Source organism: Chiloscyllium plagiosum, unplaced genomic scaffold (assembly GCF_037043375.1).
Source record: "Chiloscyllium plagiosum isolate Xiang-an unplaced genomic scaffold, Cpla_swu_hap1 HiC_scaffold_27, whole genome shotgun sequence".
NCBI classification, from domain to species: Eukaryota; Metazoa; Chordata; class Chondrichthyes; order Orectolobiformes; family Hemiscylliidae; genus Chiloscyllium; species Chiloscyllium plagiosum.
This window is the reverse complement of record NW_028270165.1, coordinates 8,031,415-8,055,627: the sequence shown is the minus strand read 5'-3', so window position 1 is coordinate 8,055,627 and position 24,213 is coordinate 8,031,415. Positions and strand designations below refer to the sequence as shown.

Below are 24,213 nucleotides of genomic sequence, written 5' to 3'. Positions count from 1 at the left end.
GTTGGTCCAAAAGGCCTGTTTACATTCTGTAGGGATTCTGTGATTCCATAAACTTTGCTTCCAGTGGGCGACATTACTCGGAGTCTGGGACTGCACGTTCCTAAGAATCCGCAGAAACCTAAGACCACAAGACCACTGGAGCAGACATGAGGTCATTCAGCCCATTGAGTCTGCTCCACCATTTGTTAGAAACAAAAAATAATTGCGGTTGCTGGAATCCAAAGTAGGCAAGCAGGAGGCTGGGAGAACGCAGCAAGCCAGGTAGCATCAGGAGGTGAAGTTAGCATTTCGGGTATTAACCCTCCTTCAGGACTGAAGAAGGGTTCTTCCCAAAACATTGACTTCTGTATCAGAAACAATTTACCAGGATGTTGCCGGGGGTTGGAGGGTTTGAGCTGCAGGGAGAGGCTATTTGGCTGGGTGAGAGATTTAAAAGGGGCAATGTTTTCACGCAGAGGGTAGTGCATGTATGGAATGAGTTTCCAGAGGCTGGTACAAGGTTTCGGACATGAACAGGAAGGGTTCAGAAAGATAATGGGCCAAATACTGACAAATGGAACCAAATTAATTTAGGATGTCTTGTCAGCGTCGATGAGTTGGACCGAAGGGTCTGTTTCTGTGCTGTACATCTCTCTGTCTACTGGTCCTGATGTAAGTTTTAAAATTGAGTCCAAGTAACTTTGAATAGTTCAGTCTTGTTGAACTCACCTCTTGAAAGGTTTCAAGTGAATCCCTCCAAGTGATACTGTTTAAAAATGCCGAGTTGGACAAAATATCCCATTAAGGTCGACACAAACCCACAGCAGAAGATATCAGAAATCACACAACACCAGTTTAGAGACCAACAGGTTTATTTGAAATTACAAGCTTTAGGAGCATTGCTCCTTCTTCAATGCTGCTGCTTCATCACTTCACCGACAAAGGAGCAGTGCTCTGAAATCTTGAGTTCAAATAAACCTGTTGGACTCTAACCTGGTACCATTTGACTTCTGACCTTGTCCAGCCCAATCCAACACCAGCACTTCCACATCAGAGTTGACTAATGAGATCGGATTTTATTCTGTGTGACTAAGTGAGATGCTCATCTGAAAATTCAAAACTGTTGGAGAGACAAAGAGACACGAGTCAGAGTGCTACAGCACGGAGACAGGCCCATCGGCCCAAACTGGTCCATGCCGACCAAAATGTCCATCAACAGTAACCCCATTTCCCTGCACATGGCCACTATCCTTCTAAGCCTTTCCTACCCATGTGTTTGACCAAATGTCTTTTAAATGTTGTTCATGTACCTACTTCAACCACTTCCACTGGCAGCTCATTCCATACACAAGCCACACTCTAAAATTTTTGCCCCACATATTTTTTCAATCACTCCCTTCTGACCAGGTTTGTATGCTCTGTTTGGAGATGTAGGAGTAAAACTTCACAATAAAAGATTAATACAGCCTTTATTCATGACTCATGATTAAACACACTTTCTCTATTTACAGCTGTAATTGAGAGGCTTCTCTGAATTAGTCGACATGTTTGTAACAAGTTGTGAAACATGAAAGGATTCTGAAAAGATTTACAAAGATACTGCCAGGGTTGGAGGGTTTGAGCTGTTGCAAGAGGCTGAAATAGCCCCAGTCTATTTTCCCTGGAGGGTCAGAGGCTGGGGGGTGACCTTACAGACTGTTTCGCTGTAGAAGTGTTTCAGAAAAAAAAATCTCAAACCTTTTTCCGATTGTTGCCTTTGCCAATATCTGTTGGCCATTGGTGAAGTCCCTTAGCCCAGTCGAATCGGACCCTCTGCCTTTTACAACCCCTCTTGGGGAAAAAAATCAAGATGACATAATCTTCTTAAAGGAGTAACATCATCACAACAGAGAGCACACAAACAGAAACATTTCTATCACAAGGTTGTACAGTTAACAGGCCAAGATAATGACTTTTCAATTTAGCCAATCAATTTAAATCCGGTCCTTTGGATACCAATATCTATTAAATTTAAATCTGATGGTTTTGATAACAGAGGACCAATCCGATTGTAAAAACTCAATATGGCATCAAGGGTACAAAAGAAGGGGACAGTTGGGCAGAACCCCAGAGCTAACTCCCCATTGCGAGAGCTAAGAGTCCTCAGCACTAGAGAGAGACATCAGCTCTGACCGTCAGCTGTGAATGAGACAGCATCATTTACAAAAAAACCAGAAGAGCAGGAATTGCAGGAGGCATTCCTGACAAAATATTCAATAGAAGGATGCTTAGAATATTCTGGAAGATGTAATCTGAGAGACTAAATTCTATTTCTTGTTGTTTTAGTGGGTCTTGTATTTACTGGAACAGCATATGACAAAAATCCTGTTTTATGCCAGAATCGTCAGTAGTTCGAAGGGATTTATTAGGTTTGTTAATAGTTTAGTTCAGTTGTTCACCATTCAAGTTGGATATGTAAATTGCTTTTTGTTGATTTTTAAATTCTCAGGGATTTATTTTTGTTTTTAAGACGAGAGCAGATGACACTACTTTTCACACTAATTTTCTGATTATAGGGCAATTCTGATTAAAGGGTTCTGGGACGAATGGGCTTGAGAAAGTTAACAGCCACGATTGAATGGTGGAGTTGACTCAATGGGATGAATGACCTAATTTCAGCTCCTATGGTCTTATGATGTGCTGATGTGTGGAGGGGTGATGAGTGGGCAAAGAGATGAAGAGGGAGTAGAATTAAGGGGAAGCTGGATACAGCCACAAGGGAGAAAGAAATACAAGAACTGTACAATAAATGACAGAACTCTTAGGAGCACTGGCATGCAGAGGGATCTGGAAGTGGAAACAGATGTGGGTATGGTGGTCAAGAAGGCACATAGGACGCTTGCCTTTCCTGGGTGTGAGAGTTGGCAAGTTACATTACAGCTATTTATTTCAACCACATTCGGAATATTGTATGCAGTTCTGGTCACCACGCTATCAGAAGGACGTGGATGCTCCGGGAGAGGGTGCTTTAGTCAAGGGCTAATGTTGCGTAATAGGAGTAGGTGAATAAGTCTGTGTCAGTTACTCTTCAGAGGGTCAGTGTGCACATGTTGCGCCGAATGGTCTTTTCCACACTAGGGATTCTATGTTACTCAGAGGTTTTTTTATTCCCCAGAGTGAAAAGAACAACAACAAAAGGGCACAGGTTCAAGGCAAGAGGAGGGCAGTCTGCAGGAGAAGTGGAAGGGAAGGTTTTTCACACAGGGGGTGATGGGTGGTGGAAGGAGGCATCTTAGCAACGTTTAAGGTGTATCTTGATAGACACATGAACGCGAGATGAACAGAAGGATAGAAACTGCACATGGGCAATAAATAGCAGGTCCAAGTGAGAATTAAGAATTGGCACAGGCTTGACAGGGGTGCCTAAACCAAATAAGAATGGCTTGTGACTGTGTTGTACTGATACAGGTTTTCCCCACTATCCAAAAGTGGAGTGTTCCTATGAAACCTTTCATAAGGCAAAATAGCGTAAAGCGAAGAAGCAATGAACATTAATTCATTTATATCGTATATACTCAAGTAATAGTCAAATTTTTGACTACTTTTTAAGGTTAAATTTAGGGAGTCGACTGTTTCTTGGATACTACTTGAGGGGCTGAAATTCATGCTTGTCAAGATTCATTCCGTATCATAAGCAGAAGCTCAACTGATGAATAAAGCAAAAAAAATTATGGTAATTCTGAAAACTGAGTGGAGCATACAGACAACGGACTGGAAGACAGGAACAGAGCCGAACAACCGACAGACTGCAGAGCTGGAGTGGAACATGACGGCCATCACACTGTCTCACAAACATGGGTCTGTTGTCTATGAAGAACTCGGGTCGACTTTTACATGATCAGACTACTTTTCACAACACTTGCAAGAAAAAGAAATCAAACACGTCCAATTCGCCATGCATGGAGAACAGGAAATAAAGTAAATAATTTTTTTTTAAAAAAAGAGATTTCCAGCATTCATACACAACTATACATGTGCACATGTCCATTTAAATACTGGGTAGGTTGATTCTTTGGAAGATGACAATCGCAAAGAAATGAAACTCTTCAACAAAATGCTGGATTTGGTAGAATGATTAATTAGTACCCCCACTCCCCTCCCTCCACAGCCGAATCATCACTGGACAAGACAAAACCCCAGGATCTAAATAACATACCTACACACACACACACACAATCCTACCCATTTTACGTGCAATTACCTCAAATCACATTTATAAAACATAACCATAGACGTTTACACAGACTCTCGTACACAATATTGCCTGTGACCTTCTACAGCGCTGTGAAATGCTGCAAATCCCATGATGACAGTATTTCATAACCAATGTGTTAAATAACATTGTATATTTTATAAAAAAAGATATCTATACATTATACACAATTGAATATCGGAACAGTTCAGTCAGACGGTACAGCCTGCCCTCCTACATGGATTATAGAAGGTGTATGGAGGATTAGATAGTGATTCTAATAGAAATTATGTTTGTTTTAGGAATGGGAGTGATTGTGGCTCCAGGCTAATGGCGATCCGCCTTATCCCCCGGGTTCCCCCTCAGCCCAGCCCGGTACCTGGTAGAGTGAAGCCGCGGGTAGCTCCAGGCTCACGGTCCAGCACAGCACCGAGTGCAGCCTCTCCTCCAGCTTGTGCTCCGCCGGACTTTACCCCCCACCGCCGCTCCTCCACCTCCCGCCGCCGAAGAAGCCGCGGGCGCCGGCTCTCTCTCCTCCACCGCCGACATTTTAATTTGTTTTCTCGTTCACCCGGTAACCGTCACCTCCCCCTTCCCGGGCCCCGGGAATTATACACAAATAAACAATAAACCCCACCGGGGACTGTCTCCTTTTCTTCACAACTTTTGTTTGAAAAGTTCCGACTTTAATTTGAAATGTATTTTAAAGGTATTTTCTGAGGTAAACGGTGCATGTCTGCCCCCTCCCTCCGTCAGAAACCGCCCGCTGAGTCGATGAGAAAACCACAGCCTCGCGCCGCCATCTTTGTTTTTCTTCTTTCCGTCTTCTCCTTCTGTGACGCGCGTCATCCACGCTCCGCCCAATCAGAGCGCATCTTACTCCACCTGACCAATGGCGACCGGCGCCGGTTGTTACTGACAGAGTTTGTGTCCAATTGCCAATTTGGGATAAAAAAGGCGGGAGTCACAATTTTTTCCCCTGTGACTGCACATCTCATTCCTTTTGCCTGTCTCTTCCGCAGGGGAGGGGGAATCCCAAACTAGAGGGCACAGGTTTAGGGTGAGAGGGGAAAGATTTAAAAGGAACCCAAGGATTAAAAAAAAAGTGTGAAAGTTAATTCGCCTCAAGAAAAGCCCCCTCTTACGACCTGAACAAAATAGATTGTTCACAGCCTATTACTCACTAAACAAGAAGGATGTTGTGAAACTTAAAAGAGTTCAGAAATTATTTATAAGAATGTTGCTAGGGTTGGAGGGTTTGAGCTACAGGGAGAGGCTGAATTGTGAACTGAATGAGCTGCCAGGAAAAATGGTGGAGGCTGGTACAAATACAACATTTAAAAGGCATCTGGATAGGTACATGAATAGGAAGTTTTAGAGGGATATGGACAAAGTGCTGGCAAATGGGATGAGATTAATTTAGGCTATCTGGTTGGCACATACCGAAGGATTGTTTTTTGTGCTCTACAACTCAATGGTTCTATTTCCACAGAGCCAGAACCAATTGCAAAAGGCTAGGAATAGGCCATTCGCCCCTAACACACTGTCCTCAATTGTGGCCTAAGTGAGCATATTTCAATTCTTAGTGCTATGTAATGAGCCAGACTTTATTAAAAATCTTAAAGCAAATGAACACTTAGGAGTCAGCGATTATAATATGGTAGAGATCAGTGTGCAGTTTGAAAGAGAGAAGGCAAAATTAGATGTAATGGTGTTACAGTTAAATAAAGGGCAATAAGGGAGGAACTGTCAAAAATTGACTGGAAGCAGAGCCGAGTGGGGAAGACAGTAGAGCAACAATGGCAGGAATTTCTGGGTGTAATTGAGGACACAGTACAGCGGTTCATCCCCCCAAAAATAAAGATTATCGGGCAGCGTGGGGAGGGAGGGGGGAAGAAGACTGCCATGGCTGACAAAGGAAGTCAGGAAATGTATCAACGAAAAAGAGAGCCTATAAAGTGGCCAAGACCACTGGGAAATCAGAAGCTTGGGAAGACTACAAAAACAAACAGAAGATAACAAAGAGAGAAATAAGGCAGGAGAGGATCAAATATGAAGGTAAGTGGACCAGTTATGTTAGAAATGATAGTAAAAGTTTTTTTGCAATACATAAGAAACAAACCAGAGGCAAAAGTAGAAATTGGGCTGCTCCAAATTGGTGCAGGAAGGTTAGTGATGGGAGATAAGAAAATAGCTGAAGAACTTAATAAATACTTTGTGTCAGTTTTCACAGTTGAAGACATGAGTAATATCCTAACAATTAAGGAGAGTTAAGGGGCAGAGTTGAGTATGATAGCCATTACAAAAAAGAAAGTGCTAGAAAAGCTAATAGGTCTAAAAATTGGGAAATCTCCTGGCCCTCCTGGCTACAGCCTAGCGTTCTGAGGGAGGTGGTTGAAGAATTAGCAGAGATGTTGGTTGTAATCTTTCAAAAATCACTGGAGTCAGGCAAAGTCCCAGATGATTGGAAAATCACTGTTGTAAGTCCTTTGTTTAAGAAAGGATCAAGACAAAAGCTGGAAAATTATACGCCGATTAGCCTCAATTGTAGATAAAATTCTAAAATCTATCGTTAAGAATGAGATTTCTAAATTCTTGGAAGTGCATGGCCGGATTAAAATAAGTCAGCATGGATTTAGCAAGGGGAGGTCGTGCCTGACAAACTTGAAGAGTTAACAAGTAGGTTAGACTTGGGAAACCCAGAGGATGTTATCTACCTAGATTTCCAAAAGGCCTTTGATAAGGTGCCTCATAGGAGGCTGCTGAGTAAAGTGAGGGTCCATGGTATTCGAGTTGAGCTACTGGCATGGATTGAGGATAGGCTGCCTGAGAGAAGGCAGAGAGTTGGGATAAAAGGTTCTTTTTCGGAATGGCAGCTGGTGACAAGTGGTGTCCCGCAGGGCTCAGTGTTGGGGCTGCAGCTGTTCACTTTATATATTAATGATCTGGATAAAAAAGACTGGGGGCATTCCCACGATGTTCGCTGACGATACATAGTTAGGCAGACAGGCAGGTAGTTCTGAGGAGGTGGGGAGGCTGCAGAAAGATTTGGACAGTTTAGGAGAGTGGTCCAGGAAATGGCTGATGAAATTCAATGTAAGCAAATCTAAGGTCTTGCACTTCGGAAAAATAGAATACAGCATGGACTATTTTCTAAACAGTGAGAAAATTCATAAAGCCAAAGTACAAAGAGATCTGGGACTGCTAGTCCAGGATTCTCTAAAGGTTGACTTGCGGGTTGAGTCCATGCGTAAGAAAGCAAATATAAATGTTGTCATTTATCTCAAGCGAGTTGGAATGTAAAAGCAGCGATGTGCTACTGAGACTTTATAAAGCTCTGGTTAGGCTCCATTTAGAATACTGTGTCCAATTTTGGCCCCCACACCTCAGTAAGGACATAGTGGCACTGGAGCGTGTCCAGCGGAGATTCACACGATGATCGCTGGTATCATAGGCCTAACAGACGATGAACAGCTGAGGATCCTGGATTTATATTCATTAGAGTTTAGAAGGTTGAGGGGAAATCTAACAGAAACTTACAAGATAGTGCATGGCTTAAAAAGCGTGGATGCTGGTAATTTTTTTTCCATTAGGCAGGGAGACTAGGACCCATGGGCACAGCCTGATAATTAGAGGGGGTCAATTTAGAATGGAAATGAGGAGACATTTCTTCAGCCAGAGAGTGGTGGGCCTGTGGAATTCATTGCCATGGAGCGCAGTGGAGACCGGGACATTAAATGTCTTCAAAGCAGAGATTGATAAATTCTTGGTATCGCAAGGAATCTTGGTATCTCTATGGGGAGAGTATGATAAGTGGAGTTGAAATGCCCGTCAGCCATGATTAAATGGCGGAGTGGACTTATGACCTTACTTCCACTCCTGTGTCTTATGGTCTTAAGGAAGAGCTCTTTGCTATTCACTGTACCTCCACTCCTAATGATTTTATAAATCTTAGTAAGGTCACCCCTCAACGCGCTACACTCCAATGAAGACAGTCCCAACCTTTCCTTATAACTCAAACCCTCCAGTCCTGGCAACATCCTGGTAAATCTTTACGGAACTCTCTCTAATAGTATTCTTCCTATTACAGAGCCACCAAAACTGTACTCAGTACCCAGAAAGTGGCCTCACCAACATCCTGTACATCCTCAATGTGATGTCCCAACTTCGATACTCAATGGGGTGGACAGTGAAGGCAATGGTGCGAAATGCCTTCTTTACCACCTGTCTACCAGTGATGCAACTTTCAAAGAACTATATACCTGAACCCCCTAACTCCACCCCCCCTCCCCCCGCCACCACTGCCAAAGTGTCTCTGTTCTACAATACAACCCAGAGACCTACCATTAACTATACATAGCAAAGCTGAAAATTCTTCGCCTGAAGCCCACTGAAGACGTTACCCAGTAGGTAACGAAACATCTGGAAATGAACCTTGCAGCTCAGCAAGCAAACCTACATCCAAAACCTCAACCTGAGCTACAAATCTTCTCAAAACTCACTATGTCCAGCCCTTCCTTGTTTAGCAAAATGCAACCTCTCACATTTATTCATACCTCTCTCATAGGTGCACACACACATACACCCCACAACACACTCACAGGCTTAAACTCCATCACACTCACACTTCACTCTTATGCACGCACTCAAACACAAACTCTCACACACACACACAAACACACACACACACCCACCCACACACACACACACACACACACACACACACAAAACTCTATGGAGTGAATTTGTATTGGCAGAATTATATTTGCAGATACTTTCAATTTTGCTCAAAAAGCCCACAATCTGCAGGCAGTCAATCCATGCAATATTTTATAAATTCCTACTTTGGAAATAGAACCAGTCTGATTCAAGATTGGAATACTGACAGACTCGAATCTCACATCTTTAATGCATTGTCTGAACTGAGATGTCACTTTTTTTGATAAAACATTAAGTCATCTCAAGAACGTGACTTTAAAGATGTTCTGGGATTTACATATTAATGAATCAAAACCTGCAACCCATTCTAAAAGATGAAGGACATAACAATCTAGGTTTGTTCAATATATCCTATCAGTCACATGACACTGTGATCTTTTGCTATACAATCGGTGTATTATTCCCCGGCCAACAGCTACCCGATGAAGGAGCAGCACTCTGAAAGCTAGTGCTTCCAAATAAACCTGTTGGATTATAACCTGGTGTTGTGTGATTTTTAACTTTATCTACCCCAGTCCAACACCGGCAGCTCCACACCGTTTCCAGTGAACGCAGCCCACATCTCCCGCTGCTGCCAGTAAACTATACAATGCTGATGAAACGGTGCAGTACCTGCACTTCTGAAAAATTTACAACTTCTAACGATACGAGCTACTCATTCACTGCTCCATCTGATACATGACATTGGAAACTTAGTGCAGGAGGCTGAAATGAAATGAGCAACTTTAAACCAAAAACCTCTTGGAGCTCAAAGCCTTCAATGAGAGTCTGAGCCTGGCGATAAGTTCAGGTAACCTTTATTGTGACCCAACGTTGTTACAGCATCAGATCCCCCCCAGCATAAAGGTGTAGAAAAAGTAGCTGCTTTTTAAATAGCTCAAGGTCAAAGCGTGCACCCCCACCCCACACCACCTTACCTTCTTTACTATGGTTACCACCGAGTTGTCAGTTTGTAATTGGATCCTTGGTACAGCCTTAACTGTAGGAAGTATTGCCTCACTCAGCAATTTCAACCCATACCCTGTAAACAAGTAAGTGTTTACCCACTCAATGACCGGTGGCAGTGGTGGGCAATGAAGAGTCAATCATGCTATTGTGGGTCTGGAGTTACGTGTAGGCCAGACCGGGTAAAGGATGCAGCTGGGACAACTGAGTGAATCCTTCCCTACAACAGCAGTTTCCTTCCCTAAAAAGGGATGTGAGTGAATCAGATGGGTGATGTCCCCCAAACAATCATTTCTTCATGAAGTTCTGAACACCAGATTTCTGACCGAAATCCAATTCCACCATCTGCCACGGCAGGATTCAAACCTGGCAGTCCCTGGAACTGGGTTGATAGTCCAGTCAATAAGGCAATTGGCTATCCCTCCTTTAATCCCCCTGCGATGGCACATGAACTCGCTGGTGCGTCCGCAGATGGGAAGCGCGGGTAAAGCCCTTCTCACACTGAGAGCAGGTGAACTGCCTCTCCCCAGTGTGCACCTGCCAGTGGGCCAGCAGGATGGAGGAATTGCTGAAGGCCTTCCCACACTCAGTGCAGAAGAACGGCCTCTCTCCGGTGTGCCCCTGCCTGTGGGCCAGCAGGGTGGAGGCCTGGGTATAGCCCTTCCCACACTCGGGGCAGCTGAAGGGCCTCTCCCCTGTGTGGACCCGCTGGTACCTCACCAGGTCAGAGGAATTGCTGAAGGCCTTCCCGCATTCGGGGCAGCTGAAGGGCCTCTCCCCAGTATGACTGCGCTGATGAGTCTCTAGGATAGAAGGGACACAGAAGCCTTTTCCGCAGGCGCCACACTTCCACGGTTTCTGCACGGGGCGGGATCCATTGGGTTTCTCCATGGCCGAAGCTTCAGCTGCACACAAACGCATGTACAGCCCCTCCCTGCCGTGAATTCCTCTTTCCAGGCCGTATAACTGCTTCAGGTTCCACAATCAGTGCGCTGCAACAGTAGGGTCTCTCATCCAGTCCCATTGATGCTGAAGACGTGCTCTAACAGGAACCAAAAGGCTTTGCTCCTTCTCACAGAATCACAGTCAAAAATTGTTGCAGTCCTGATGGACTGAGTGACTGTCGGACATTGACGTCGAAGTGAGGACTGCAGAAGCTGGAGAGTCAGAGTTGAACAGTGCGGCGCTGAAAAAGTACAACAGGTCCGGCAGCATCCGAGGAGCAGGAAAGTTGATGTTTCGGGCATTAGCCGTTTATCTGTTGATTTTGAAACTTCCATCTTCAGATCATCAAATGCTTTGTAAAAAGAGATTACAAAAGTCATGACTGTCAGTGCAAGGTAGAAATTCAGAACAAGCAATTCTACTTTCTGTAGAACATTCTTTTCTTTTGTTATTCCACACTGAAAATTGAAAGCACCATCGCACTCTCTCTCTCCCCCTCTGTTCTCACACTGCTCTAACTAATTCTCCTGAAGGTGCTGATTCAGGATCTTACAGGGACAGAACAGCAAAAACTTCAAGACTGACATCTCTCTGAATTTTGGATAACTCCACTGTTGAGAGTGAGCAGGTATGATTATGGGAAGCTGAAAAAATAGTGTCAGTTTAGGGTGAACCTGCAATGCAAGTTCTTGAGGAACAACCAGACATGAAGTGGTTAACATCCCTGGAAAGGAGAGAGCAAAATGAGACATCAAAGGCATTAACACCGACACCAGGGAGAAACTGTACGTACAGATGTGGCAAGCCAGAGTCAGAGATATACAGCATGGAAACAGTCCAACTCGTCGATGCCAACCAGATATTCTAAATTAATCTAGACCCATTTGCCAGCATTTGGCCCATATCCCTCTCAACCCTTCCATTTTATATTTCCATCCAGATACCTTTCAAATGTCATAATTGTACAAGCATCCACCATTTCCTCTGGCAGCTCATTCCTTACACGCACCACTCTCTTAATGAAAGAGTGAATTTAGCACAGTGAATCCATCTTACCCATAGTGCCCAGGGGTGTGTAGGTTAAGTTAGCACGGCCAATCCATGCTAACCTGCACATCCCTGGGCACTATGGGTAAAGTAGCACAGCCAATCCACCCTAACCTGCACATCCCTCGACAATATGGGTAACTGAACACTGCCAATCCACCTGAACCCATCCAAATCAGAACACTATGGGTCATTTAACATGGCGAATCCACCCCAACCTGGACAAAGTTACATATAACACAATACCAGGTTACAGTCCAACAAGTTATTTCGAAGCACCGGCTTTCGGAGTACTGCATCTTATTCATTTGGTTGTGGAGTACAAGATCATAAGACACAGAATTTATGGAAAAACATTATAGTGTCCTGCCACTGAAATTATATAGTGAACAAACCTGGATTGTTAAGTCTTTCATCGTTTAGAATGGGTTGCAGGTATCAATAATATGCAAGTCCCAGAACTTCCTGTCAGGCTCCTTCTCGAGATAACTTAAGGTTTTATAAGAAAAGGTGACATCTCAGCTCAGATAATGCATGAAAGGAGTGAGGTCAGAGTCTGTCTGTATCCCAATCTTGAGTCAGCCCGCTTCGATTTGCAAAGTGGAATTTACAAAATATTACATGTATTGACTGGCAGCACATTGTGCATTTAGAGTTATACAGTCATAGATGGACAGCATGGAAACAGACCCTTCAGTCCAACTCATCCATGACGACCAGTTATCCCAACCCAATCAAGTCCCACCTGCCAGCAACTTGCCCATATCCCTCCAAACTCTTCCTATTCACATGCCCATCCAGACTAGCCTCCACCACTTCCTCTGGCAGCTCATTCCATACACATACCACTCCCTGAGTGAAGAAGTAGCCTCTGAGGTCTCTTTCACCCTAAACCTATGCCCTCTAGTTCTGGACTCCCCCACCCCAGGGGAAAGACTTTGTCCATTTATCCTATCCATGCCCCTCATGATTTAATTAAATCTCTGCAAGGTCACCCCTTAGCCTCTGACGGTCCAGGGAAAACAGCCCTTGCCTATTCAACCTCACTATATAGCTCAAATCCTCCAATCCTAGCAACATCCTTGTAAATCTTTTCTGAACCTTTTCAAGTTTCACAACATCTTTCTGATAGGAAGGAGACCAGAATTGCATGTAATATTCCAACAGTAGCCTAACCAATGTCCCGTGCAGCCGCAACATGACCTCCCAATTCCTGTACTCAATACTCTGACTATTAAAGGAAAGCAGACCAAATGCCTTCTTCACTATCCAATCACTATACTATTCTTCACTACCTGTAACTCCACTTTCAAGGAGCTATGAAACTGCACTCCAAGGTCTCTTTGTTCAGCAACACTCTCTAGGACCTTACCATTAAGTGTATAAGTACTGCTAAGATTTGCTTTCCCAAAATGCAGCACCTCACATTTATCTGAATTAAACTCCATCTGCCACTTCTCAGCCCATTGGCCCATCTGATCAAGATCTCGTTGTAATCTGAGGTAACCTTCTTCGCTGTCCACTACACCTCCAATTTTAGTGTCATCAGCAAACTTCTAGCTATACCTCATATGCTCACATCCAAATCATTTATATAAATGATGAAAAGTAGTGGACTCAGCACAGATCCTTGCGGCACTCTACTGGTCACAGGCCTCCTGTCTGAAAAAACAACCCTCCACTACCACCTTCTACCTTTGAGCCAGTTCTGTATCCAAATGGCAAGTTCTCCCTGTATTCCATGAGATCTAACCTTGCTCACCAGTGTCCCATGGGGAACCTTCTCGAACACCTTACTGAAGTCCATATAGATCACATGTATTCTCTGCCCTCATCAGTTCCCTTCGTTAGTTCTTCAAAAAAACTCATTCAAGTTTGTGAGACATGATTTCCCCACACGGAAAGCTATGTTGACTATCCCTAATCAGTCCTTGCCTTTCCAGTACATGTACATCTTGTCCCTCAGTTGGATTCCCTCCAACAACACCGACGTCTGGCTCACTGGTCTATAGTTCCGTGGCTTGTCTTTACCACCTTTCTTTAACAGTGGCACAACGTTAATCAACCTCCAGTCTTCCGACACCTCACCTGTGACTATCAATGATACAAATATCTCAGCAAGAGCCCCAGCAATCACTTCTCTAGATTCCCACAAAGTTCTAGGGTACACTTGATCAGGTCCTGGGAATTTATACACTTTTATTCATTTCAAGGCATCCAGCACTTGCTCCTCCGTAATATGGACATTTTTCAAGATGTCACCATCTATTTCCCATCTATCTTCCATATCCTTTTCCACAGTAAACTCTGATGCAAAATACCCATTTAGTATCTCCCCCACCTCCAGCGGTTCCACACAAAGACCACCTTACTGATCTTTGAGGGGCCCTATTCTCTCCCTACTTATTCTTTTGTCCTTAATGTATTTGTACAAATCCTTTGGATTCTCCTTAACTCTAGTTGCCAAAGCTATCTCATGTCCCCTGTTTTCCCCTCCTGATTTCTCTCTTAAGTATACTCCTACTCCCTTTATACTGTAAGGCTTCACTCAATCTGTCCTGTCTATACCTGACATATGCTTCCTTCATTTTCTGAACTAAATCCTCAATTTCTCCAGTCATCCAGCATTCCCTTTCCCTACCAGCCTTTCCTTTCACCCTAACAAGAATATATTTTCTCTTGACTCTAGTTATCACAGTTCTGAAGGCTTCCCATTTTCCAGCCGTCCGTTTACCTGCAAACATTGGCACACTATCAGCTTTTCAAAGTTCTTGTCTAACACCGTCAAATTTGTCCTTCCTCCAATTTAGAATTTTTGAGCAAAATAGAATGTATCTGCAAATGTAATGCTGCAAATTCAAATTCATCTCCATGGAGAGTGTGGTTCTATGTGTGTAATAGAGAAACCCTGTTTCCATGCTGCATATCCATATGTCTATTTGATAACAGATGCTTTATTTTTGTTGGTGCAAGTATTGTTGTAAATCATAGCTGGGTACTAATAGTTATATGTAAGGGAGAGAGAATTCCTCAGGTAGAGCACTATCAGAATCCTGGGAGACCCCTACTTCAGATTTACTTGGACTAGTTGACAGTCTGGGAGATTATGGATTGGGTCTCAATTGACTAAATGTTTTATTTTTCCCGAACGTGTAAAAGGGGGCGTTAAAGCTTCAGCAGAAATCCAGCAGAGCTGAGAACAGACCAACATCTGTGGGAACAGGGAGATCAACAGAGGACAGAGAAATCCGGACCTGAAATCCAAGCTGACACCAGACTACCCTGTGATCAGTGCTTTGATGAGCAGCACCAACCCTCTCCCTTTACTGAGCTTCCCATTTGACTACCCCCTCGATATTCAGGATCCAGTCCTTGCCATCCTGAAGCCATGTCCCTGTAAGGAGTCTCAGATCATAATTATTCTCTTCAATGTGTTCAGTCAATTCATTCACTTCTGTTACAATGCAGCTTACATTCAGTTTTTAGTTTCAGTTTTTGTGATCTTCTGAATCTAGTTTTGATTGCTGGTATATTTACTCTCCTTGTCCCTTTCTATCATTCTCTGATGTTCATTTCCTCATCACGACATTGCTCAAAAGCCTTGATTTGGATTGGCCAGGCTAAATTGCCCATAGTGTTCAGGGATGTGCAGGTTAGTTGGGTTAGCCATGGGAAATGCAGGGTTATAGGTTCATTGTAATAGAAGCAGGAGTCAGCCATTTGGCCCGTCCTGCCTGCTCTGCAATTCATTAAGATTATGGCTGATCTATCCATCAACTCAGCTCCTCCTCCCTGCAGGGTCCCAACTATCCTTAATTCCCCAATTATGCAGAAACCCATCTAATTGTGTCTTGAATATACTTAACGAAGCTGCCTTCTCTGCTTCCTTGGGCAGAGACTTCCATAGTTTCACTACTCTCCAGGAAAAACAGTTCCTCCTCATCTCTGTCCTAAATCTACTTCCCCTAATCTTGGGGCCGAGTCTCATCTACCAGCAGAAATGACTGGATAGGGTAGGGTTTCATCCCCACAGTGCAATGAATTCCCACTTTCCACCAAATCCCAGATGTACTCACTCAGTTTCTGTCTCACAAATGAAAGATTTCATTGTAACTTCTTCTGCTCTGAGTAAGGGCAAAACATTTTTGAAAGCTGCTTTGAAAGTCCGGTCTTCACAACAACACTTCTGCTTTCACTGAAGATGATTAAAGTCATACAGCACAGAAACAGACCCTTTGGCCCAACTCATCCGTGCCAACTATATATCACAATCTAATCTAGTCCCATTTGCCAGCATTTACTCATCCCTCTAAATCCTTCCTGTTCAAGTACCCATCCAGTGGCTTTTAAATATTGTCATTGTATCAGCCTCCCCACTTCCTATGGCAGTTCATTCCATGCACGTTTCACCTTGTCTGAAAATATGTTGTCCCTCAGGTCCCTTTCCCTACTCACCTTAAACTTCTGCCCCTTTAGTTCTGGACTCCCCTACCATGGAGAAAAGACCTTGGGTATTCACCCTATCCATGCCCCTTATAAACTTCTTTAAAGGTTACCACTCAGCCTCTGATGCTCCAAAGGAAAATATCTCCCTGGCCTGTTCAGCCCCTTCCTGCAGCTCAAACCCTCCAAATCTGGCAACAGCCTTCTAAGTATTTTCTGACCCCTCTCAAAAGTTTCATAACATCTTTCCTACATCAGAGAGACCAGAATTGAATGCAGTATTCCAAAAATGGCCTAAGCAATGTACTGTACAGCCGCAAAATGATCTTCCAGCTCCTATACTGAATGCTCTGGCCAATAAAGGAAAGCATACCAAACATCTTGTTCACTATACTGTCTATGTAAGACTCCACTTTCAAGGAACTATGAACCTGCACTCTAAGGTCTCTTTGTTCTGCAACACTCCCCTTAACTGTGTCAGTCATGCCTGGATTGCTGGACCAAAATGCAACATCTCACATTTCTCTGAGTTAAACCCCGTCTGCTACTCCTTGGCCCATCCAATCAATTCTAATTTATGCTAAACTCTCTTTCCTCTCTTATTCCCTAGAAGCTGAAAATCTCTGTCCCACATACTCTCCCTCCATTCTCTCATTGCTGAACCTAATCCCTGCTGTACCTCATCCTGAAGGGTCTGTTTCATGCTGATTAACTGGCCCACACTCAGGGGGATCTAATGGAAACATACAGAATACTGAATGGCCTGGACAGAGTAGACTTTCAGAGGATGTTTCCATTGGTAGGAGAGACTAGGACCCGAGGGCACAACCTTCGAGTAAAGGGAAGGCGTTTTAGAACGCAGATAAGGAGATACTTCTTCAGTGAAAGAGTGGTGAATCTATGGAATTCATTTCTACAGAAGGTTGTAGAGGCCAGGTCACTGAGGATATTTAAGACTGAGGTAGATAGGTTCCTGAGTATCATGGGAATGGAGAGTTCCAGGGAGAGCGTGGGAGAATGGGGTTGAGAAAACTATCAGCCACGATTGAATGATATGAACAGACCTGATGGGCTGAATGGCCTAATTTCTGCTCCTATGTCTTATGGTCTCTTGCTGTCCTGGCCACAGTGAGAGAATTGGGAGCAGGAGTTGGCCATTTGGTCTTTCGAGCCTGCACAAGCATTGAACAGATCATAATTGAATATGGATCTACTTACATCTAGATGAATAGGCTGGAACTTTTTCACTGGAACATAGGAGGTTGAGAGGTGACCTTATTGAGGTTTATAAAATCATGAGGGGCATAGAGGAGGTCAATATCAGCTGAAGTTTCAAGAATAGGGAGCAATCTTTTTAAGGTGAGAGGAGAAAAATTTTAAAAAGACATGAGGAGCACACTTTTCGTTTAAGAGCGTGGAGTGTGTGGCAAATGAATATCCAGAGGAAGTAGTGAATGCAGGTACAGTAACAACATTTAAAATAAATTTGAATAAGTGCACAAATAGAAAAGTTTCAGAAGGATATGGGCCAAATATTGGCAGGTGGGACTAGTTTAATTTGTGAATATAGTCAGCATGGACTAGTTGGACTGAAGGGTCTGTTACTGTGCTGTATGACTCTGTAACTGTTCTATACTGGTCTTAAAACCATTTTCTTGCCTTCCCCCAAAACCATCCACTTCTTTGTTCATCAAAGGCAAATGAACTTAGCCTTGAATACATTCAATGACGGGCCTAACTGCTGAAAGACATCCACACCTCTGAACTCAATTCCTCTTGCTAATATATCACTTTGCTCATTGCTTGCTGCACCTGTCTGACAACTGGCAGTAACTGGTTTCGAAGGACGCTGAGGCCCCTTTGTCCATCCACACATCTTTCCTGACGAAGAGCTCGTGCCCGAAACGTCGACTCTCCTCCTCAGTTGCTGCCTTACCTGCTGTGGTTTGCCAGCGCTACACTTTTCAACTCTGATCTCCAGCATCTCACTTTCGCCACATCTCAACATATCACTACATAAACAATGCACCTCCTTTCTGCTTTTTTTTTTACATACATCAAAGGCTATACCTTTACATTGTGGCACTGCGTTTGCAAAGAGAGACACAGATCTGGATCAACTTTTCCAGAGGTAAAAACAATGACTGCAGATGCTGGAAACCAGATTCTGGATCAGTGGTGCTGGAAGAGCACAGCAATTCAGGCAGCATCCAAAAAGCTTTCTACAAACCCACCGACTCCCACAGCTACCTGGATTACACCTCTTCCCACCCTACCTCTTGCAAAAATGCTATCCCGTATTCTCAATTCCTCCGCCTCCGCCGTATCTGCTCCCAGGAGGAGCAGTTCCACCATAGAACACACCAAATGGCCTCCTTCTTTAGAGACCGCAATTTCCGTTCCCACGTGGTTAAAGATGCCCTCCAACGCATCTCATCCACATCCCGCACCTCCGCCCTCAGACCCAACCCCTCCAACCGCAACAAGGACAGAATGCCCCTGGTGCTCACCTTCCACCCTACCAACCTTCGCATAAACCAAATCATCCGCCGACATTTCTGCCACCTTCAAACAGACCCCACCACCAGGGATATATTTCCCTCCCCACCCCTCTCAGCCTTCCATAAAGACCGTTCCCTCCATGACTACCTGGTCAGGTCCACGCCCCCTACGACCTACCCTCCCATCCTGGCACTTTCCCCTGCCACCGCAGGAACTGTAAAACCTGTGCCCACACCTCCTCCCTCACCTCCATCCAAGGCCCTAAAGGAGCCTTCCACATCCATCAAAGTTTTACCTGCACATCCACTCATATCATTTATTGTATCCGTTGCTCCCGATGCGGTCTCCTCTACATTGGGGAGACTGGGCGCCTCCTAGCAGAGCGCTTTAGGGAACATCTCCGAGACACCCGCACCAATCAACCAAACCGCCCCGTGGCTCAACATTTCAACTCCCCCTCCCACTCTGCCGAGGATATGGAGGTGCTGGGCCTCCTCCACCGCTGCTCCCTCACCACCAGACGCATGGAAGAAGAACGCCTCATCTTCCGCCTCGGAACACTTCAACCCCAGGGCATCAATGTGGACTTCAACAGCTTCCTCATTTCCCCTTCCCCCACCTCATCCTAGTTTCTAACCTCCAGCAACATGAACCCCTTGACTTGTCTGGACTTGTCCGACCTGCCCAGCTCCTTTTCCACCTATCCACTCCACTCTCTCCTCCCTGACCTGTCACCTTCATCTCCTCCCCCACTGACCTATTGTACTCTCTGCTACTCTATCCCCATCCCCACCCTCCTCTAGTTTATCTCTCCACGCTTCAGGCTCTCTGCCTTTATTCCTGATGAAGGGCTTTTGCCCGAAACGTCGATTTCGAAACTTTTCGGATGCTGCCTGAATTGCTGTGCTCTTCCAGCACCACTGATCCAGAATCAACTTTTCCAGAGTCTGTCCCCTCCCTCGATTCACTCTTTCCTTTCATTTGCTACAAATCAATAACTGAACCCCAGAATGAAAAGAAAATGGAAAACGTGTTGACAAAAACACTATTATACTCACAAATTTTAGACAGAGGAAGGAATTTATAGTCTGGGGTGAGGTTTAGTCTTCATTCAGTGACAAAAGAGCAGCATCAGCGGCTTCAGAGCTCACGGTCCAACTTCCGCATTTCGACAACGGCCGACTCTGATTGGCAGGAGGACCAGACTCCTTCGGGTCCTCCAAGATTCTCCATTGGTCAATGGAAAGGAGCTCGTGCGCCTTTTCGGCGGACACCCAGGAGTATGCGCAGTACTTTGCTGACACCGGCAGACTTGCACAGTGCTTGCTGACACCGGCAGACATGCGCAGTGCTTACTGACACCGCGGAGTATGCTCTGTCACGATGCTGGTGTTCCTGACAAAGTTTAGAGTTAAAATCACAAAACATCTGGTTATAGTCCAACAGGCTTATTTGGAAGCACGGGCTTTTGGAGCGCTGCTCCTTCATCAGGCGGTTGTGGAGTATAACATGGTAACACAGAATTTATGATCTTCTGATCTTGCACTCCACAACCGCCTGATGAAGGAGCAGCGCTCCGAAAGCTAAGTGTTTCTAAACAAGCCGTTTGGACTGTAACCTGGTGTTGTGTGATTTTTAACTTTGTACACGCCAGCCCAACACGGGCACCTCCAGATCATGACAAATTTTAAGTGTCCAAATGCGAATACAAGAGAAAAATGCCAACGCCATTTTGTTTTGCCGAAATGCTTTTTTTCCCTGTGCCTCTGCGGTTTATTCCTTTTGTATTTTGTCTGGCTGCTCAACGTTCCTGTCTTTACCCCAGGGTAGAGATATTCCAATACTAGAGGGTACAGGTTTAGGGTGAGGAGGAAAGATTTGAAGAGATTCAAAAGACTCGGCATAGAACATTCACCCCCTACAGGGCGAAAGTGACGACTACAGATGCTGGAGATTAGGGTCGGGAGTGTGTGCTGGAAAAGCACAGCAGGTCAGGCAGTGTGCGAGGAGCAGGAGAATCGACGTTTCCGGCAAAACCCTTCATCAGGAAATAGCTATGTGGAATTGCAGAGCTGTAGCATAATCGAGTGGGTCTGGATGGGATGCTATTGGGAAGGTCGGTGTGAATGGCCTGTAGGGATGATATGATTCCACTGCCTTAGCCACGCGTATATTGAGAAATGATTGCCCCAAGTCTGCTGTGGGAGGAGTGGGTTCGTTCGTGGGACACTGATACCAGTTCTGGGGAAGGTAGGATTGTGCTGTCTCTCTCTCCACACTCTGCACCCCCCGTCCATTTTCTCCCCCCCCCCCCCCCCCCGCAAATTCTCTCTCCTCACACTGCATCTCCAGTCTCTCCCCATAACCCTCTGAACCCCAGTCCTTCTCTACCCCCCAACCCCTGTCCCCCTCTCCATTTCTCTCCCTTCTCCACCCCCACCAGCGACCGGCCCCGTCCTTTCTGGTGCCTGAGCCCTCTTTGATCGCTGTATCAAGCCCTTTTAAGGAGAAAGAGAGAATGGGTGGTGACGATTCTACCTGGGAAACAGGGTGTGAGAGAAATGACTGATTTTTAAAATTGAGAATAGCTAAAATCATATATTCAGTTAAAGTCTGGAAGAATGTTCTTTTTTTAAAAACACAACCTGTAGAAATCTTTCTGAAACTTGTATTGATATGTGCACAGTTAGGCCACAACCAAGGACAGGCCGTAAGAGTGAATGAGTGAATAAAAGACAAGTTCCACCTCGCCCATGAGGAGAAAGTGAGAACTGCAGATGCTGGAGGTCAGAGTCGAGAATGTGATTCTTAAAAATTACAACAGGTCAGGCAGCATCCAAGGAGCAGGAGAATCAACGTTTCAGACATAAGCCCTTGCCCTCTCCAGTGTGTGTTGTGAAGCTGCTTAACTGCTTAATCATATCTAGTAGCCGAGCAGAGGCTGATAACAAGTTTGGAACACACGAGAGTGACCTTAGCTGAGACCGTGGGTCCATGTCTCACTACAGGACACAATACAGACAGGACACAGCTACACAATACACACGCAAACTCTCTCTCTCTCTCACACACACACACACACACACACAGACACACACTCAAGTACTCACACGGTCATGCAGACCCACTCTGAAAGACAGGCTCTCTCTCAGACACACATTGAGACACCCCTCACACTCACATCCATGCACACACCTTCTCACACAATTATAGTCCATCACACGCACACTTTACCCAGCATGCACACACACACACACACAGACGCTCTGTCTCATGCATGCACTCGCACATAGAAGTCTTTGGGGTGAATTGCATTTGCAGGATTATATATTTGGAAATAGAACCAGTCTGACTCGAGACTGGGATACAGACAGACTCTAACCTCACAGCTCTCATGCGTTGTCTGACCTGAGGTGTCACCTCCCTTTATAAAACATTAAGTTACCTGGAGAATGTTACTAAAAAGAAGTTCTGGGATTTGCAGATGAATGAACCGAAATCTGCAACCCATTTTAAAAGATGAAAGACTTAACAGGTTTCTTCAATATATCATTTATGTTGCATGACACTATAATCTTTTGCTATATATTCTGTGTCTTACCATCCTACTCAACAGCTACCTGATGAAGGAACAGCGTTCCAAAACCCAGTGCTTCCAAATAAGCCTGTTGGATTATACCCTGGTGTTTGTGTCATTTTAAAACTATGTTTCCAGTGAATACAGCCCACACCTCCCACTGTTGCCAGTAAACTTTGCAATGCCAATGAAACAATAAACCTGCAGTCCTGAAAAATTTACAATTTCGAACAGTACTATCTACTCATTCACTGCTCCTTCTGAGACCGACACTGGAAACTCGGTGCTGGTGGCAGAAAGAAATGGGAAGCTGTTGGATCTCACAGCTTTCAATGAGAGTTTAAGCCTGACAGTAAGTTCAGGTAATCTTTACTGTGACCCAACTTTGTTACACCTTCAGATCTCCACATCACAAGGGGTACAAAAAGTAGCTTTTCTTTAAAAAAAGCACCTCAAGCTCAAAGTGCACACACTCCCCCCCCACTCCACCCACCACACTTTCTTTATTATTGGTCAGTTGAGTTGTCCCTTTGTAATTGGATCCTTCGTACAGCCGGGTAAAGCATGCAGCTGGGACGACTGAGTGAATCCTTTCCCGCAACGGCAGTTTCCATCACTGAAAAGGACATGAGTGAATCAGATGGGTTTTTGCCCTCTGAAAATGGTTTCATCCTTAGATTCTGAAGTCCAGACTACTGACCGAATCCCAATTCTGCCATCTGCCGCGACAGGATTCGAACCTGAGAGTCCCCAGAGCTGGGTTGTTAGCTGCGCTCGGCCATCGCTCCTTCACTCCCCCTGCGATGGCACGTGAACGCGTTGGTGCCTCCCCAGGTGGGAGGAGCAGGTGAAGCCCTTCCGGCACTGACAGCAGGTGAACGGCCTCTCTCCGGTGTGGACCCACTGGTGGGTCAGCAGTGCAGCTGACTGAGTGAACCCCCTCCCGTACATGGGACACGTGAATGGCTTCTCTCACTTGTGCGTCTCCAGATGGCTGATCCGACTGAAGCCCTTCCTGCACACTGAACAGGTCAATGGCCTCTCCCCGCTGTGAATACGTCTGTGGGTTTCCAGCAGGGATGGGGAAGGGAATCCTTTCCCTCGGTCCCCACATTTCCCCAGTTTCCCCATTGGGGGAGCTTTCCTTGTGTTGGTCTGGGTTTGAAATTACGATCAGAACTGGGACATGGTCTATCCCCACCATGAGGGATGAGACTTTGATTCCCCCAAGCTGAGTAAATGGTGTGAAGCACTTTTCACAGTCAGCGCACTGAATCTCCCTCACTCGGTGTCTCAGTATTCTTCCTGCCGCACCAGTTTCCAAAATCTTTCAAGCAAACAAAAGCAACCATGTCTTCTTGATTGGAATGGCTGCTGATATTCAAGTCCCAATGAATCAAGTGGCTCTGTCAGAAGTTGATGTATCATTTGTTTTCAGATTTCTTTCGGCACGTCTTCCTGCAAAAAAAAATCACAAAATAAGTGATCGTTGGCGGGACACTTAAACGAACATAACATAGGTGGCAGTTCCCGTAGTTTGCCAGATTCCTGCTGATCACATAATACCCAGCACACAGAAACCTGAAATCCCTCATGCAGCAGATAGACTTAGGTGTGTTTAGAGGAAAACTTCATTCAAATCTAATCTAATCTAATCTAATCTTCAACTAAATGCGTGTACACATATATATCAATATGCCAATCCTTTCAATGCGGCTCAGTTCCATGAGAAACTACACTTTTAATTGTGAACATGAGGAAAAAAGCATTTTCCAGCGTGCAAACTGCATACGTGCAAAACTGAGGGAATACACAAGGAAAATAC

General features: G+C 44.8%; 2 protein-coding genes across 6 annotated transcripts in view; both read right to left on the bottom strand.

Moving 5' to 3' along the window:
* The window catches only part of LOC148142996 (endogenous retrovirus group 3 member 1 Env polyprotein-like), a 512,937-nt gene that overhangs the window by 39,253 nt on the left and 449,471 nt on the right, over positions 1-24,213 (bottom strand). Inside the window, exons 1-2 of one of the 5 annotated variants that reach the window (XM_087973922.1) lie at positions 4,590-4,930; positions 1,717-1,809 (exon numbers count right to left, since the gene is read on the bottom strand). The exons of 3 other annotated variants lie outside the window; for them this stretch is intronic. The gene's annotated coding sequence lies outside the window, so the exon portion shown is untranslated. Of the gene's footprint in view, positions 1-1,716; positions 1,810-4,589; positions 4,931-24,213 lie in introns of those variants that run through there. One more of the 5 variants, XM_087973923.1, reaches the window with a different exon arrangement.
* Positions 1-24,213, bottom strand: part of LOC148143001 (uncharacterized) — a 323,712-nt gene that overhangs the window by 169,873 nt on the left and 129,626 nt on the right. The window lies entirely within an intron of this gene.